This window comes from Coptis chinensis, chromosome 4, assembly GCF_015680905.1.
Source record: "Coptis chinensis isolate HL-2020 chromosome 4, ASM1568090v1, whole genome shotgun sequence".
In the NCBI taxonomy this organism is placed as follows: Eukaryota; Viridiplantae; Streptophyta; class Magnoliopsida; order Ranunculales; family Ranunculaceae; genus Coptis; species Coptis chinensis.
Window position 1 is genome coordinate 94,450,061 of NC_141459.1, and position 17,927 is coordinate 94,467,987.

The following is a 17,927-nucleotide window of genomic DNA, read 5'->3' on the forward strand; positions in this document are numbered from 1 at the left end:
TCGTTTGGTTTGTATGAAGATGGTGTCTCAAGTAATCGATACCACAGACGGCGCCAATGTAAAGGTGTGATTCAGCTTTCCTTTACATATACGGTTGAATGGGAACTAGAAAGGGTTATTATTGGGACCGAGTTCGGCTTAGGAGTGAACTATCTACGTATCTTGCTCTCGATTCGGAGGGGAGAGAAGAATCAGGTCTGGCGTAGTTCATAGGAGGGTATTTATAGATGTTGAGAGTGAATCCTCGTCCACTACGTGTAAAGTGTATCACAAACGTGGGGTCTAGATTAAGGAGGCGTGCGGGACCTGTCTTTATAGGTCTGCTGTGATGATGGGGAGTACTAGTCTGGGAAAGTAGCTTGCGGCAGTGGTCAGTAGCTGGTGGTAGTGATTTATACATGTGTATCTCTTGTTCATGATTGCTTCTAGAAGATAAGATGAGTCACGTTATAGCCTGGTTCGCGTGCTGGCGCGAATTGTTCTGGAACGTTCTCTTATCTTGGGGACCCGATCTGATTCTACAGGTCGGTGGGGTATTTCCATCATGTTGAGTACGCGCCTGATATTCTTGAAGGAGGATATCACTCCCTTACATCCCAAACCTTTGGCACTGAGATACTTTATTCTCAAATGTGATGAGAAACACATTGCATTACAGAATCATATTACTTCTTGCTCAGGTGAATACTAGTTTGGGTATGCATCTGTTGTTGTAATTACACGCATGTTTACTTATGCATAAACACAAGCCCGAAGGAAGAACGCTGACATGTATAGCAGCTAACAAGTTTCGAGTCTTGGAGTTTACATGCATATACACAGCCATGGGAAACGGTAATAACTCATTAAAGATCTTACAATTCTTACACCAATATTACATTCAATGTTTGCTAAAGGGTGCTTTTTCGTATCAGGTAAAGTTACTATAATTCATGATCTTCTCTGTGTGAGCTAACAATACAGAACAACACAATTATTATTTGAAGTGTGTTTTTATTGCGAGGTCTTAATGCTTTTTATGAGGGTTGCGGGCGTGTCTGCACGATATAGATGTCTTTGCCAATCACACATCCTTCTACATCCTGTGGGCATTCAAACTTCTGCTCTAGGAAAAATCCGACAGCACAGAGGCGCTGACGAAGCTGTGAACGGAAGATTGGGTCCACAGATAACGGCTTCTTGCTATAGTCTACTGTCAAATGGGTCATTTCGCCATCAGTAGGGCCTGAACCAAGTACCAACAACTCCTCACTGAAATTCGCAAATGCTAGAGTCCGTACTTCTCCATCAAATTTTCCACAAGACTAAGGCCAGGGAGTCCCACGGGTGCCAGAAGCCAAGGTTTCACCAAGCCCTGGTGCAATTTCGGCTACGACAGAGTTAGTGTCTCGGTCTGTTGGACTCATCGTGTGAAGCACAAAGGATAACTCCGGGGACAGCATTTCTTGCACAAGTACTGCCATGGTAGCATCCTTCTGTGGCACACCAGCAGCATGATGGCTTAGAACTGCCCTCCTTGTGTATAAAGAAGCCCATACTCGAGCAACAGCATTTCCAAAAATGTTCGGGTTTGAAGGGTGAACATTTGGAATCGAGTCATACAATCCCGCAGCAGACATTCCAGCTAAGTCCTCAACATTGGCACTCGATGGAGCAATCAAACGTTTGCTGTCCGGAAATATTCTGGCTATCTTATTGATGATCTCAGTGGAAGGGCATTGGGTTGATATCAGTTCCTGGAGCTCAGAGCATAACTTATCCAGTTCACCACCTTCCACCTTGGCAGTGTCTATCTTTTCTCACTCTTTTCTACAAGGGATCTAAAAGCTTTGATAGAGCCGCTTTCCTCTAATGCTGATTCCATAGACCCAAAAGTGATAACTGCCCCAGCAGGGACAAGAAACAACGCCGGCACTCCTTGGTCACTGTAGACTGCCATTACCAAGAGCAAACTTAAATCAATAAAATTGGTCGAAGGACTATACTAGGCTTCAGGGAGCATTTAAAGTTTGTCATATAGCTCATGGTTTTTCCTTGGACAAGACACATAAAGAAAAAGTACAAAGTACAGAAAAAGCTAGTTCCTCAGCTTTAAGTAATTCTAAGTCATAAGACATCTAGTAAAGAACACTTTGCTCATGTACCCATTACTTTTCTTGTTATTTTTCTTTGGGTGCTGTATTGGGCGCCACTAAAATTAGATCGGGCAGCCTCCAATCCAAGCCCAAACAACAAAGCCCAAACAAAAGCCCAATACACCCCCCACCAAATCGCGAAACCGGGAAAACCCAAACTAACCGGTCATCTCTATCTAAAGCCATCTAGCCTAAACCCAAAAAAAAAAAAAAAAAAAAATTGAGTTGCCTGATGGTTTCATGAAGCCGGATTCTAGATTGAGGCTTGTTGTTGAGGAAAATGTGAGAAAAGTTCGGTTTTTTTTTTGGAATTTGGGGGTTTTGGGAATTGAGTTTTTCCGATGTTGGGTTGGTTTTTTGTAGGTTAAATTGTCAAAAGAACGAGATTGAACCGAGATTCGTTGAATGTTCTTGTGATTCCGAAGTTTTCTCGATGTTGATTCGTTGAATGTTTCTTTGGAAGAAATTGAACCGAGATTTGTCAAAGGTAATCGTGCTTTGCTTTAAGTTTTATTTTGAATATGTTGGTTTAGAATACATGAAGAGTCATTTGTTATTGTAAGGCTCACCATAAGGATGTCGAGGGGGATACTACGAAAAATGATTTTTCATATCCATTATTGTACTTTGCTTCATACCCGATACAATGTTTTTGCCTACTTGAACTGCTTCATATGTTAGCTTCTTGTTGGAGTGGAAAAGGCGAGGTAAGTGGAGATAGCGGATGTTTTGAATCCGCTTGAAGTTGGATCCCTGCGGTAACTGTAGGCTCCCATGTTGGGAAACACTAACTAGTCGCTCACCGGAGTTCCGCAGCTGAAATCCAGTGAGCAATGTGTCTAGTGCATCACATGTTGGTCCAAAACTGTTGATTCATATGTCCTCAATCCTCGACATGTTGGGGTTAGCAATTTACACTAGATGAGCATGCTAAAGGAGTAGCCTTCACGGTTGCATGCTAAAATACCCATCCTTAATGTTTTAGTATTAAGGATGAACTACTTTCCAACAAGAGGCCATGTTTACTTCACTGTCCAATAAACACTTGGAACAAGTCATAGCATGTGGCGTTGGGATCTAAACTTTCCAGGTTTAACACACTTCAAGAATTAGTAGTGCGTGCACGCTTCTGGTGAAAAGTTACTGCGGAAACGTTCAGTTCTTATTTTCCAATTTTTTGCAAGTGCCTATAAAGCGGAAGCAAAGTAATAATTTAGAACTTCGGGTTTTCGCCTTTGAATTTATCACAAAGGTGTTTTTCGCCTTTTTCCATCTTTTTTGGTGAGAATCACAAAAATCGACAATTACTTCACTAGTTGTAAACGGATAGAGAAATTTTATAATGCACAATGGAGCCATATTCGGTAATTGTTAAAAGGGAATTAAATGCACATGGACACATGGTAATCTTTGTCACACAAAGAGAGAGTGGCTATGGTGGTATCTTAAGAGATATGGAGGGTAATACTCTAATAGGCCCGTCTTGGTTCTCTGAGGAATAAAGTTTATTCTCTACTACAAGTTAAAGCTATAGAGCAAGGCAGGGCTGCTTTGCTAAAAGTTGGAACCAAAAGAGTTGCGTTGGCCTCCGGCGTATCCGTTATCTCCTCGGTATTCTCATCACATGTCCGACTCCTCAAAATAATGTTCTTTGCTAACAACTCCCGTTGATCGTAATTGTGGCGAGGCCGTTCATATCGATTTTCTACGCGCTTTGCGGTGTAGACTTAAGGATATCTTAGAGATGTTATCATGATACATTAGCATTGATGGAATCGATATTTGTTTAGGTTTTATTCCACACTTTTCATCTCGACAAATGCTTCGAACTGGAGCGGTTAGTCGAATTAGCAAATGCATGTCCTTAATCCTTGGTCTTTGATGGATGGTTGTGAACACCATTAAGAGCGACAATTTTCGACTATCGGCGGTCTTGCGTTGGAAAATACCTTTTAACTTAAATGGACATCGATTTCTTGGTTCCGACCTTCTCTTATTAGCGCTTCTCTTCGCTTTAGCATTGTAACGACCGATACATACCCGGAACTTTCGCAAAGCCAAAATTGATCTTCTTTTCGGTTTCCTTTCGGCTCAGGCACTTTTCAATGACCCACAACAACATTAACTTGTCTTCCTCTAGCGGTTGCCCAATCGATTGCCTCATTACGTGTATGAAAGACCTAAACACATAAAAACAACAACTATTATTAATACACTAATAAAATTATATTTAGAAAATTTTAAAAAAAAATGAAATCAATGCCTACTTTCGATCGTACCTCTTACGTAGTAAAATTTCTGTTGTATCACTTAAAATCGGTTGACAATCCACATCATTCGAGTTTCGCGAGAAGATCGGTTCGGATAAGCTGACAAAGAATTCTACATATAGAAGAATAAAACAAAGGTCTCAAACAATGCATTTAGTTTCAAAGCGACCCGACCATGTAGTTTTCATCAAAAGTCCGGCGACCGGCCATGTAGTTTACATAGTGTAATGAAGCGACTGGCCATGTAGTTAATAGTGTAATGAAGCGACCGACCATGTCGTTCCGTGTAGATTTATGCCATGCATTATTTTTTAAATCATTATTTTTCTATTTTATTAATTAATTAAATTATTTTATTTTTCAAAATTAAACCGGATCGGGTTCGGGATATGTGGGCTGGTTTTGGATGCAATATTAGGCTTGGGGTTTGGACCAAGTATATAAACACTTTTCTAGAAAATAGGGTTCCGGAGAATAGAATATATTAAAATGGAAGCGAGCATGAAATTTGGATTTACGGAGAGGTGGAAGCATGAATGGCGGTTGACTGAGGATCAGGATTAAATCGTCTTCATTACGTCAATTGAGTAGCTATTTTGCTATTTCACCGAACTTATGGTTTTCGTGTATTATTGATAATCTTGTTCATTTTCCGTTGTATTGGACCGTGTTATTACGTTTTATTAAACTTTATTGAATTTGGATGTGTGTAATTTAAGCGGTGGCGTGATACTATGAACTCAATGCGGCTCGTGAGCGTTAATGGCCGAGCCACAAGACGTCGTGATTGTCGATTATCGGGGGTGGGCGTAGATGCTTGGTTCTTTATTGATATAGTAAAACTTGTTCGTGGGTTGATATCGATACGTCGAAGCTCCGTCTTGAAATGACGTTCATGCTACCGTTTGGGTTGTGTTTTTAGTTTAATTTGTTTTGTTGTGTTGGGTTAGGATGTTTGGAGTAGTGGGATTATGTTGGAGGTGATGGGGGTCGTGAGTGAGTGCTGTTGGGGGCGGTTTGGAGCTTCGAATCCGTCAATGGCGTTACTGCCATTACTGCGTTTCTGGAGGATTCGGTTTGATGCGCTTTTAAATTGTTTAAACTGTGTTCATTTGGTTGTGGGTTGGTGTTTGATGTATGGTGGTAGTGGGGAGTTTGTGGGGGGTTGGAAAAGCTCCAAGAACACTAATGGCGGTCGGATCTAAGAATTTGGAAGTGATTTGTTTACTGGAAATTGGGGGTTTTGCTTTTGTTAATGTGATTGGGTTTTTCTTTTGGAGAAAAACCGCTTAGGTTAATTGGGGGGTCGTGTAGAAGGTGGGGTGGTCGGTTTGGTGCTGGTGGTGGAGGAGAGAAACTTGAGGAAGGAGATGACACTATTCAGCGATTTTGGGCTTGGGCCAAATCGGTTGGGCCTAGTTTGTTTAGTTGGTTTGGGCCCGGATTCTATTTTAAGTTGTGTGGGTCGAAATTTAAATGTTTTGTTTGGGCCCAATTTAATTAAGTTTTGGGACCAGTTCTAATATTAGTCTATGGGCCCGTTTCATTTGTATTTTTTTTGGACCGAACTACTTAACTGTTTTTGGGCCCGTTTCTGATATTGTTTGGGGCCAGTCCATTGGACTTAAAATAGATCTACATGGGTCTTTCACTGTTTAAACTTTCGGATTCTAAGGTTTGGGCTTGGCCAGTTGGGTCCGAACCATGACCTTGGCCATGAGCCCATGAGCCCTACACCTTTGACCTTAGCCGTGAACCATGGCTATGACCCTGAACCTGTCGAACACGGAAACGACGGTTTGACTTTGACAATGACAGTTTGACTTTGACCATGATGGGTTGACTTTGATTTTGACCATGATGGGTTGACTTTGACCTTTGACCATGGACGGTTGACTTTCACCTTTGACTTTGACCTTTGACCATAGACGGTTGACTTTCACCTTTGACTTTGACGATGACAGTTTGGCTTTGACCATGACATGTTGAGTTTGACCTTGACCATGAGGCGTTGACCTTTGACCGTTGACAGTTGACTGTGAGTGTTGACTTTTCCAGTTTTTCACCTATTTGATTATATGGATAGATATAGTAATAAAATATTGTCGGATATTGTATAACTTGGTTGGTAAATTATCTAATTTAGATTTGACGTGAGTAGGGTGTAAGCATATTGGGCTTTGATTGTGGATTGTTAATTTGTTTAATTGTATGCGTTTTATGTGTATATTATATGGACACATATAGTAATAAAATCTTTGGAAGGAAGCTAGTATATATTTGGTGGTCATTATCTAAGAAAGATTTGACCTTGATGTTGTGTATTTTTTGACGCGTGATGATATTGAGATGTTAGAAACATTATATTCCTAATACGTTATAATAAATAATGTATGCGATCATGGAAGCATTGTGACATGACATGATATAATCACGTTATAATATATTGATCAATATCTTGGAGAAATGTATATACATTCCATTATTTTATATGTGAGATGCTAGTATATAAGACTTGGTGAATATTTGCCCACCGGGAGGGTGGTGTAGTGCAATAATATATTCGCGTGAAAGAATGAAAATGATTATGAGGTAAGCGAGATATTTCTATGTATTGTGGCTTAGTGCAATAAGGTAATTGATTGACTTGCGTGATATAGTAGAAATTTTATAGTCATTAATGTATGATTTTGAATAAATTACATAACGAAAATCCTAGAACCCCACTACCACAACTCGTGTGATTGGCCATTCCGGCGTTTGAGTTAATCTGAATGGCCTTCGGGCTGACCCTTCTCGGCGGCGTTTGATTAATTTGAATGCCTTGGGTGACCCTCTGGCGAGCGAATAGAATAATTTGATTATTCCGTTCGCAAAATAGAAACGATGATGCATAATATTTTTATCTGCCGAATAGGGTGGCGGTCTTACATAGATTTGGCTTCAGGTGTGAGGATTTACAGTGTCGCGGCATCCATTCCGAGGTGGTTACGCCACGGAGTGGCTCATTATTATGTAAAGGGAGGCATGTGGATGTACATGTTCGCGTTGGGTTGCGATTGTGGTAGTAGGGAAACTAGGTAAAACATAGATCTGACGTGATTTTAGGGACACATAAAGAAAGCCGAAATAATCTAATTATGGTAATATGTTGGTAAAAGGATATATCTCTAGATAGATGATTTGTATATGGTTGGTTGGTTATAGTTTAGTTAGAACCTAAAGCCTCGATGGAGGAACTACATGCCTTATTTATTATGAGTATAGTTGTTGTGTGGTTAGTGGGAAGTTAAAGGCCGCCGATTGGAGGAACTACACCTTTAAATTAGTGTACTTAAGAATGTTAAAGGCCTCGGTGGAGGAACTACCTGCCTAGATTATTATCTTAAGAATGTTGTATTAGTGGATTTGAAAGTTAAAGGCCTCGGTGGAGGAACTAAGCGCCTTATGGATTATTGTATATATGTGTAATATTATAGGTTGTTTTTAAGGCTACTCACACCAAACATTGTTTATAATCTTGACCGATTCATGTTTGCTTATCGGGTGTGTTCATTCAATGAACATAGTTGATAAGTTTGACAAAGAGGTTTAGTGTTGAAGAAGAGTAAGGTCTGCGCTTGTGGTTTTGCATTAGCGTTACATCTCCGGATCACGTTTTTTTTTTCCTTGAGGTGATATAGCTTTTAAGTCTAGACAATGTTTTTGTATTCTCATTTGTATATTTTGATTAAAGAGTTATTGAAAGAGATTTGTAACCTAATCTTAATTGGGAATTTTTGTAATGAAGAAGACTTTTGTATAATTGAAATTTTTATTGGTTTTAATTATCCCTTTATTTTAAAAGCTGTTTATGGGTTTTGGAAGTGGAAGTCGTCACACCTCGGAGATCGAAGAGTCGGGGACAAATAATGTTTTTCAGTGCAGCCGAAATTCGGGGTGTATTGATAGTGTTCTCAAAACCGCCATGTGGATTTCAGTAGTGTTCTCAAACTCTGAGGCCCATGTCGTTTGATAGTGTTACCAAAGCGACCCGACCATGTCGTTTGGGCTCGGGTTTTGCATTCATTCATTTTGCATCCATTCATTCATTCATTCATTCAATCAATCAAGTGTTTTGTATTCATTTTAATCAAGTGTTACCTCATTATTTAGGTTTGCATTTTGTCGCCGACGATTTCTCGAATTTCATTTGCTTTCGACTTTGTCGATCTTCAAATTCTTCACCTTGACCTTCAACATTTTGTTCCACTTCTTCACTTTCAACATATCTTCTATTTTCTCCTTCTCTAATTTGTTGTTCTTCTCTAATTTGTTGTTGTACATCAAACATTACCTCAAATACTTCTTCTTCATCTTCATGCTCCATTTTAGAAACTTGAGTGTGTAGAGAAACTTGAGTATGTAGAGAGAACTTGAGTATGTAGAGAAACTTGAGTATTCTATGTAAACCCTAAGCTCTAAACCGAAAGTGAATGAAGTATTCTATATATATTTGAAATTTTGATATATTTGAATAATTGAGTGAAATATATTTGTAAACCCCCAAACTAGTTTATTATTTACAATTGAATAAAAAAAATGGAAAATAACAAGTTTAGATATAAAAAGCATTATTATTTTAGATTTGGATAATTTAGTGAAATATGTTTGAAATTAATTTTTTTTTTATTTTTGCATGCGAAATTTGTAAACCCTAACCCTAAACCCAAACCCCAAACCCCAAACTAGATTATGATTCAAAATTTGAAAAAGAAAATAATAAATAATAAGTTTATAAATAAAACAAATTATTATTTTGAATAATTAAGTAAAATTTGTTAGCACGAAATTTGTAAACAACTCTAAACCCTAAATACAAATCTCAACCTAGTTTATGATTCACAATTTTAAAAATAAAATAAAAAATAACAAGTTTAGATATAAAACAAATTATTATTTCAAATAATTAAGTGAAATATGTTGATGCTGAAATTTCTAAACCTTGAACTCTAAACTCTAAACCCAAACTAGTTTATGATTCACAATTGAAAAAATAATAATAATAACAAGTTTAGATATAAAACAAATTATTATTTTAGATTTTTATAGCATGTTTGATTACATGTTTTAACTTGGTTATAAAGATACTATGTCATAACAGGATAAAGAGTGTAGAGTGCATGTAGTTTTATTGATGTAATTGTGTTGTTTTTAACCCAATTTTTTAAATCGGATTTCAATTTTCTAATTCAATTGAAATCGTTTGAGTGCATTTGGAATCGTTTGAGTCGTGTCCACGTCGTTTGAGTGTACACTCAAAACACGTGACCAAGTCGTTGAGTGTACACTTTCGGGCGACATGACCATGTCGTTTGAGTGTTACTTTGAGTTTGAGTTACACTCAAACTAGATGGCCAAGTCGTTTGAGTGTATACTCAAGCGATATGGACAAGTCGTTTGAAGTCGCGTGTCCACGTCGTTTGAGTGTACACTCAAACCGTGACCAAGTCGTTGAGTGTAAACTCAAATTACATGTCAAGTCGTTTGAGTGTACACTTTCGGGCGACATGACCATGTCGTTTGAGTGTTACTTTGAGTTTGAGTTACACTCAAACTAGATGGACAAGTCGTTTAAGTGTATACTCAAGCGATATGGACAAGTCGTTTGAGTGTTACTCACACTAACACTTGAAACTTCTGGCGGTCATGTAGTTTGAGTGTTAGTGTGAGTAACAACTGAAACTACGCCGCGACCATGTAGTTTGAGTGTACACTCAAACGACTTGGTCATGTAGTTTGAGTGCACACTCAAACGACATGGCAGCGTAGTTTGAGTGCACACTCAAACTACATGGCAGCGTAGTTTGAGTGTACACTCAAGCGACATGGCAGCGTAGTTTTGGTGTTAGTGTGAGTAACACTTTCAAGCGACTTGCGAGAAGTCGTTTCGTTTTCACTTAAAGCGACATGGAATTATGGTTTTACTCTTTTACACTCAAAGCGACGACCACCATATCGTTTGAGTGTAAAGTAAACGACTTCGCCAAGTCGTTTGAGTGTACGCTCCACGCGACATGGTCGTTTCGTTTAATGTAAAGTAAACGACGGAGAGGTCGTTTTGGCAATACGGTTGAATTGGTTCTTTGGGCTTGGGCTTTATGGCAAATTTGTAATATGGCAAATTTGTAAAATTTCTTTTTTTTTGAGGGGTTGCCCAATCCAATTTGATGAGTGCCCAATGGAATCACCTTTTCTTTTTGCTTCCCAGTCCTTTCTTTTCTCCAGGAATACTGTTAGAACTGATGGGTTGTTTTATTTAATTTTAAAAGGTCAGGACAAAATTATATGGAAGCAATCAACGAGAGTTTATGAAATACTTTTTATATAGATATCAATCACAACAACTAGAAAATGGGCAGAATCGCGAATTATGGTACATGTATTTACAGATCTATATTTACCTTTATCTGAAAGTCCCGCCAAAGAAGCCAATTGACCACAAACAAAGGCCTTTGCACCTGATGTGTGAGTATCTGCATCTCTGAGCACTCGAACACCCGGAGAAATACCCTAACAAATATTTAGTTAGAATAGACATCAAATAAAACACCAAACAGGTAGTAATTGGCTGCAGTAAAATGAATAAACAAAAAATCTATACCTGATTTGAGTTGGATGTTTTAACTACAGACCAGGAAGACGACTGGGGTGATGGGGGTGATGGGGGTGATGATCCAGATGAAATTCCATTTCCTGAAAGAGCAGGCAACACCTCTTTGTTTCCATTTAGAGTAGAAGGAAACAAGTCAACGCCAGCAGAAGATGCTTTCAACCTGAAAAGTATCACCAACATAAATATAATAAGAGGCTAAAACAACATATCATTAACAGTAGAAAAGACAGCTTTGAACCTTAGGATATCTAGAATAAGCTTTTAACTATTGGTGTTCTTAGAAAATGATCTCACAGATTGGCCATTAAGGCTTCGGATGTGAGAAATTTTATCTTCATCTTCGCATGTGACAAAAACCACCTTCTCCTGCAAGTTATCACAAGCGTTGTGATTGCTTATTTCATGTTAAAGTAATGAACATGCTGACAATCTGTATCACATGACTTACTTGCTGTGCCCTAACACCAAGATGTGACAAGTGAGGCAGTTCTTGCAGAAGAACCACGCCAACAACGTTATTCCCAGAAGCTGTGACCTGCATGTTCAGCACCCCACATTGAGCTTATTATGCTACTGGCCAGATGCTACACAATCTTCTAAAAGTCAAGAAGGTAGCAGATTAACAAAAAATCAACAGGCAGAACCTCCTCATCTCCATCAGCTTTATTGACAACAAGAATTATAGGTCCCACGGTTGATATTTGGGAAGATCCAGAAGCAATACTCAACCTGAACAACAAATTAACCTAAGTGTATCAGGCACGGAATATAGCAACAGAATCAACTAATGCTAATACAATCTATATACCAGTGAAACAAGAAGAGCGTAATTGACTACCGTCTTCTCTAGGTAGGCTAAAAGATTAGAATTAAAACGAAAAAAATATAGGGGAGGGATGGAGCCACAGGCACTGTAGCCACATTATAGACACAGCCAATTCCGGCTCTTCATCAATTCCAATCCAACGGCTCAAGCAATCTCCAGTTTTAAGTGAGGAAATTAAGGAGGATATTTTCGTATTTTTAGATTAATAAAAATTTACGAAACAAAGCGAAACACCATGAATAGCGCATATAACCTCATAAGCAACTCCAATCATATTCAATGGGTTCAACATCAAATTATTCAAACAAGAAGTGGATGATTTTCATTTGGAAAAAAAAACTGCAAGACCGGTGCAAAAAACCGAAAACCCTTATTGAATCTGTTGCACCACACCCGCTATTCGTTTTTGGGAGGGAATTCAATTGAGCATCAAAAGAGTGGAGTTAACAAGGAGAAAAAGAACATTTGCTATTCCAATCCAACATCCGCTAAATGGGGTTAAGGTTGTTATCGAGTCAAATTGGAAAACTTCGGTTCCCAAATTGAAGCCCGATTATATATATTATGGGCTTCTTAAGCAGGTTAAGTGGCAGAAAAGTGGTATCAAGTATCAACCCAAAAGATTAGTACGTCAATTTATTTGGGTATCTTGTCTTGTTCTTTCATTGCCTTCTTCATCTTCCCTTTTGCTTCTCATTTGAAACTTGCTCAAATCGGATAAAAAAGAAACTCATAATTTTAAGCCCAATGCTTCAAATCCATTCTCATTGTTCTTCTTTATTTGGTTTTGGGTGAATCGCCAAAAGCGAAAAGCCAACGATGCAACTTCAAGTGGCGATTTTGACAAATTAAAAGATGACACACCCATTTCTTACATTCTTTCATTTTGGTTTTAAACCATCGATTCTTTTGCAAAACAGTTTTTTTTTTTTAGAGCAAATGTTTTTTTTTGTTCAGTTTTATTACGAAAAAAAAAATATGCCTATAATGTGGCTCTGATCCACGTGGTTCTATCCCTCCCCATATATATATATATATATATATATATATATATATATATATATATATAGCCAAGAAAGGGTGGTTCAACACAAAGCAAAAAGCAAAAACAAAAAGTGAAAAACAACAAATAAAATGAAAAATTAACAAACTTCAATTTCAAGACGTACACCATGCTGCTGCAAGTAAAGTAAACCTTATTGCTTGTTTGCTTATTGCTCTTTATTAGATTTAGAATGTCTCAAAATTTCCTTATTTCTACCTATATAAGTTTGATATTACTATATTTAATATAGAAAAAAAAAACACAAAAAATGATACTAGGCGTCTATTTGTTTTTCCCACGCACTAAAATCTCATGAGTGAATTGGTTTGAAGGAAATTTAATCCAATAGACAACTATAAAATTTGCAACGATGAATCTAATGGTTGCTAGTGGTGTAGTTATCTTAATTTTTGTGGGAGTGTCCTCATTTAGTTACATCTCTTAATTAAAAGATAATCAAATAAAATACCATTAATACAGTAGTGGAAAATGCTCCCAATTTTTCTCTGAGACTTACACATCATATTTTTCATAAAAAAAAGGAATTCGACGCCTTTTTTTTTTCCGATTTCAATTGTTAGTAACCCAAAATAGATAAAAACCTCTTTCCATATTCTTTTTTCAATTCTACAAAACACTCCCAACTCTCCAAAAAAAAATTCATCTCTTCAAATTCTCTCTCTTATTCTTCTCTTCTTCCAAAATTAAACTAAGAATGACATAATGATATCAAAATTAAATTACAAAAAAACCCAAAATACCTTCCACTACTATTAACCCTGAAAAAAAAATAAAACACCCAAAGCCAAAACCCACGAGTTCTTCGCTGATCTGATATTCACCACTAAGTGAGACACGGACTGGCCTCTGGTTCACAATTCTTATTTCTACTGCAGTGGTGTTCGATTTTTCTAAATCAAGGATAAGCAAAGGTGCCATTTCTTGCATAGTAGTGGGGTCTGTGGCAGGTGCGATTATATTAACTGCAATTGTTTTCATCCTTATCATGAGAAGAAAAGCATAAAACAATGCACAATTTCAAGAAAACGTTGATGTAAGTATTACCTACTGTAAGAGTTTTGAAGCTGTCCTGTGAATGTTGTTGATTCTTTTTATTAAATGTACAAATTTGTAAGAAAGCAAAAAGTAGATATGCTCTTGGAGATGGATCGATAATAGTTTTGTAGTTCATATTTTTCTATATATTGTCTGAAAATAGTATTAGTTATATCTATGTCAACCGTGGCAGTGTCAAGGATCAAAATCAAAGTTGATGGTGTCCAGGACTTCACTTTTGTGTAAATGGCACCGGCCACAAACAATTTCAATAACTCTACTCAGATTGGCCAAGGAGGTTATGGGAAGGTGTATAAAGTTATTTTAGTTTATGGAAGTATTGTGGTCATCAAACGTGCACTTGAAGGTTCATTACAGGGTGAAAAAGAATTTCTCACAGAAATTGAGTTACTATCAAGAGTACACCACCGGAACCTGGTTGTTTTGATGGGATATTGTGAGGAAGAAGGTCAACAGGTACTTTCTCAGTTTTTCCTCAATTCCTGGATTAATTTACCCATTGATTACCATTTGATGTTCTATTAATCACTTTACATACTTTTCACATTAATCTTTTCAATTTGTCAGAGCACATTGATCTTCAGGGGAATAATCTCAATTGCACATATTCTGTAAATTAGTATTATGAGATAATAATCTCAAAACTTTTTTGTTTATAACAAATTTTACGCAATCATGTTTCATTTTACTCTCACGATGGAACCAAATTTCTTTCTATTAAAAAACAAACAAACAAAAAATAAAATTAAAATGCTATCATCTGGATAGGTTAAAGTCTATATAGATCATTCAATTCATTTAAGTGACGCTGAGTGTTATTAGAAATTAACAAATACGAATCCCAATAATAATAATGGTTTGCGGTTTTATTTATAATGGTAGGAAATTGCAACATTTTTTTTATCCCTTTCATTGCTTTGCAAATCTGTTTTAATTTGAAAAAGTGGCGAATTTCTACTCATACGTTTTCCACTGTTGCTTTGTCCATAGGTATTTTTCTTCAACTTTGTTTCATGTCGTTTACATAAGTTAGCTTCTTAATATTCTTGACCTCATTTCTAAATGCTTAAATACAAGTTGAAGTAGGTTTCGTTCACTAGAATTAAATCTGAAATGTATCCACTATCAATTCGGTAAATCGACACATTATGTACACAAGCTCACACAACGTAATTATTAGAAACCAGTACTTACTAACAATGAAAAAGACGGTATTTGTTATTAGACTTCTCATTGCCAAACCTATACAAGTATATGTATATTCTTATTTGCTATAAATTTCTGATGTATATATGAATTTCTATCCCTAACGCAAAATCATGCTTAAACTTTTGACAGGTAATGATATTATTAATAATTCAAAAAAAAAATGGATCAAGAAAGGGATTATAACGGAAGACTCACTTTGCAAGCTTCTAAGTTTAAGGTATCGTTTTTGTTTTGACAAAAAAAAAGCAAATAATTTGTTTATTCTTTCTCAACTTTGTTGTTTATTATGATATCTCAATTATGATAAATCATTATTGGCATACTTCCTTTCATTTTCAGTAAGGTATAGATACATACATTTGTCAAAATATGTGTATCATGTTGCCATAGGGAATTAGGGATGAACCAATAATGGCATACGTGAATTTGCATTTCACCATTTGAGTCGTCCAAGCTTAACTTATAATTATTACACTGATTTGTTCAGAGTCCCAATTGGTCCATGATAATGTCTGACATGGGTGGTAAGCAACTGAGCATAGGAGTTGGTCAACAAAGAAATGGTTATTTGCATAGGCGTTGCTAAAAGTGTCAATGGTGAAAGATTACCACTTAAGCCACCAGATTTGAACTTGGAGTATGTTGCAAACTTCATTAGTGCAGGTGATGGATCGTGGAACTGGGATTTTATTACTAGGTTCTGGTCAATTGAATACACAATTGAAAATTGCTCTATATCTTTCGCTGCTTGACTTCCCATGTCAGACATTATCATGGACCTATTTGGAGCTGCAATCAAAGACCACTAATACTAAGTAGTGGAAAATGTTCCTAGTGACCCACGTCAGCCCCTCTTTTTTCTCTGAGACTGACACATCAGATTTTTCATAAAAAAAAAAAATTATACGCCCTTTTTTGCCGATTTCAATTATTCGTAACCCAAAATAGATAAAAACCTCTTTCTATACTTTTTTTTCAATTCTACAAAACACTCCCAACTCTCCAAAAAAAAAATCATCTCTTCAAACCCTCTCTCTTATTCTTCTCTTCTTCAAGTAGTTAGATTTAAAGATATTCCAAGCCTTCTCTCAACTGAAGGAAGCCACCAATACAGAGAGTATGGCAAAGAAAAAAAATGGGGAAGATTCAGCTTGTAGCCGAAATCTGTGGTTCCAAGTTCACGGTATTTGCTTGGTTCCAACAAACAACATCTTTGACAAGCAGAAACCTATGGAGACCGAAAAGAGTCCAATTTCATTCAACTTCGGCATGGAGTTGTTGACGAGAGTTTTCCTAGCCGTGATAAAAGCGAGTTACTTTTAGAAAGAAGAAGAAAGGTATGATTTTCTATCTCTGAGTTGTTTATCATTTTTGTAATTTTTCAACAAAAGCGTAGATTGAGCATAGCATACTATAAAAATCTTCATTCAGTTGAAGAAACAACTACCGAGCATCTATGTTTTATTGGATATCAATGGAATCTTTCTTTGGTTTTTTTGTAACAAATGAAACTCTCTAACACCAACCTGGCTTTCGATATTTCTAATGCATCCATATCAAAACAAAAAACAGGACAAACCCCAACGTCTAAAACACGTTCTAGCTTGCTAGCTTTGCTTGCTCACTATTATCTTCTCATCTTCCCTTCAACACCTTCTCCAAAGCTGTTGATGAGATGTTATCAAGAGCATTTATCGGAAAAAGAAAAAGTACTAACAAGAATATTAGAAGCCTTAGATATGGAGAGGGTAGTTGTTTATCATCACAGCAGTGTACTTATGAGGATGAGGAATGCATTGTTGGTCTAACAGGTGAACTCCCACTTAACATGTGTGATGGAGGGTCATTTAACAAGTCAAGGGTGAGGGGGGTGCTTTGTTTGAGAGAAGTGATGTTGGGTTCAGTCCAGATGATGGGAGAGAGTGGTGTGGGAATATTTGAGAAGGTGGTTTTATTGGATGGAACTGTTTATGCAGCAAAAAGATTTAGTAAGGTAACAGTTAGGAGGAAGGAGTTTGGGAGGAGAGTTGAGCATATAGCGGAGGTTAGCAAGGGCAGTGAGTATCTTTTGCAGGTGAGGGCGTATCTATTTGCCAAAAGGATCAAAGTTATTCTTTCGGATTACTACCCTATGGGAAGCTTAGCTGACTTACTCAATGGTGAGTTTTTTTAGCTTAGTAACTTTTGATTCAAGGCATGTACCCTCACTGAAAGAACACACGTACACCTAGATAATTACCTTGGGATAGACTAATTTTTGAACGAAATTGTTTCTATTGTGAACATGTTGTAGCAAAAAGCAAATCCTCTCTAAATCTTGATTAAGATGGTTGATGAGCATGTTACGTATAATGAAGTTATTCTAACCATTGCCCATAACAATTATGAATAATAAGTTCAGGATCCCAGTAAGTTCATTTTTATATATATATATATATATAAAAAGACAATCAATGTTGTGTGTCCATGTAACAAAGGAGAACGTTAAAATTAATGGGGACATTGGGAAGGAAAGTTGACTAGCGTGTCTTTTTAGATTACTGCATTAGGTAATATGGACAAGAATATTTAGTGCATATATTTTTTGTATTAATTTTCCATTTGATAGTTGTTCATGAAATTGATTGTGTTTCGAAATTTGATTTATTTTTATCCACTTATTTGATGAAATGCTTCAGCGGATGGTCTACAAATTCAGATTACTAAATTG

At 36.9% G+C, this 17,927-nt stretch overlaps 1 long non-coding RNA gene and 1 pseudogene across 2 annotated transcripts; one reads left to right on the top strand and one right to left on the bottom strand.

Annotated features, from left to right (window-relative positions):
* Window positions 1-825: 825 nt before the first annotated feature.
* LOC147505818 (phosphoglucan, water dikinase, chloroplastic-like) lies at window positions 826-11,789 on the bottom strand (annotated as a pseudogene). Its single transcript, XR_015193484.1, has 6 exons — window positions 11,705-11,789; window positions 11,509-11,595; window positions 11,355-11,426; window positions 11,049-11,220; window positions 10,849-10,957; window positions 826-1,932 (listed from the first exon to the last, which is right to left on the bottom strand). The product of XR_015193484.1 is annotated as a phosphoglucan, water dikinase, chloroplastic-like (transcript).
* Window positions 11,790-16,411: 4,622 nt separating this feature from the next.
* LOC147505819 (uncharacterized) lies at window positions 16,412-17,652 on the top strand. Its single transcript, XR_015220672.1, has 2 exons — window positions 16,412-16,554; window positions 17,029-17,652. It is a non-coding gene; the product is annotated as an uncharacterized LOC147505819 (long non-coding RNA).
* The last annotated feature ends 275 nt before the right edge of the window (window positions 17,653-17,927 follow it).